Source organism: Oncorhynchus keta, chromosome 23, assembly GCF_023373465.1.
Source record: "Oncorhynchus keta strain PuntledgeMale-10-30-2019 chromosome 23, Oket_V2, whole genome shotgun sequence".
NCBI classification, from domain to species: Eukaryota; Metazoa; Chordata; class Actinopteri; order Salmoniformes; family Salmonidae; genus Oncorhynchus; species Oncorhynchus keta.
The window spans coordinates 37,463,192-37,464,889 of NC_068443.1; positions in this window are offsets into that span (position 1 = coordinate 37,463,192).

Here is a 1,698-nt window from a genome sequence, read left to right on the forward strand (position 1 = left end):
AAGTTTCTTTTTCATGTCCTCCGCATCCATTTTGGAGTCACATGTTATTCTGTTCGGAGCTTGTGATAACCAATTTATTGATGTGATTATGATAGGCTATTGGTCAGGCCCTATTGGTCACATGCATGAAATGCTTACACGTTTCACGTAAAGAGTGCAAGGGTTGAAGGAATAGGAAATGTTTCTCCCCCCAAAAATTGATTTCGGTAACAGAACTTTTCAGTCAGAAACAAGTAATAAACTAAATGGCTGAAATGATGTTGCAGTTTCAGCATGGACAGTGCAATAAAAACTTGCTGTGCTGTGGTGCCTTTTTGCTGCAGTAGGGAGGAGAGTGAGACAACGTGCACCAGTCCCTACAGGCACTCGCTAGCTAAGTAACTAGCTAGCTAATGCTCAAGCTAGTATGAATGGGGTTGTTTGCTATCTAGCGAGCTAACATTATCTAAAATTGTCAACGACTGAATAATATGTAATTAATATAGCTGGGTCTATTTAACCTGAATGGATAATAAGTAATGTTTGTTAGCTAATTTATTACTCACAGTTTTTGGTCAGCCACAACGCGTTGCCCATGTGTCAGTCGAAAAGTATTTCCAATCTTCTTCGATGGGGTTTAACAGCTGTTGGCATCCAATGTTAATGGTGTATTAACGCCACCGGACGGGGTATTGAATTGAACAAAAAATACATTGCAGGAAAGTGGGAAAATCATGACTCTCACGGACTCCACACTTTCCAGACTTTTCTCAAGACGTTAAACGGATTTCCCAAGTAGCATTGATCGAAAACCCTTATTCCGACTAAAAACGAGTCTCGTGGTTTCCTATTTTCCACCACAGCTTTACTTCTCCGGTTTCCCATTTTTTGTACCATTAACTTCACCGACTCACTAGCCGTTTCAAACAAAACCTCAGTTTCTGCCATCTTACATTTAAGTAATTTAGCAGACGCTCTTATCCAGAGCGACTTACAAATTGGTGCATTCACCTTATGACATCCAGTGGAACAGCCACTTTACAATAGTGCATCTAAATATTTTAAGGGGGGGGGGGTGAGAAGGATTACTTTATCCTATCCTAGGTATTCCTTAAAGAGGTGGGGTTTCAGGTGTCTCCGGAAGGTGGTGATTGACTCCGCTGTCCTGGCGTCGTGAGGGAGGTTGTTCCACCATTGGGGGGCCAGAGCAGCGAACAGTTTTGACTGGGCTGAGCGGGAACTGTACTTCCTCAGTGGTAGGGAGGCGAGCAGGCCAGAGGTGGATGAACGCAGTGCCCTTGTTTGGGTGTAGGGCCTGATCAGAGCCTGGAGGTACTGAGGTGCCGTTCCCCTCACAGCTCCGTAGGCAAGCACCATGGTCTTGTAGTGGATGCGAGCTTCAACTGGAAGCCAGTGGAGAGAGCGGAGGAGCGGGGTGACGTGAGAGAACTTGGGAAGGTTGAACACCAGACGGGCTGCGGCGTTCTGGATGAGTTGTAGGGGTTTAATGGCACAGGCAGGGAGCCCAGCCAACAGCGAGTTGCAGTAGTCCAGACGGGAGATGACAAGTGCCTGGATTAGGACCTGCGCCGCTTCCTGTGTGAGGCAGGGTCGTACTCTGCGGATGTTGTAGAGCATGAACCTACAGGAACGGGCCACCGCCTTGATGTTAGTTGAGAACGACAGGGTGTTGTCCAGGATCACGCCAAGGTTCTTAGC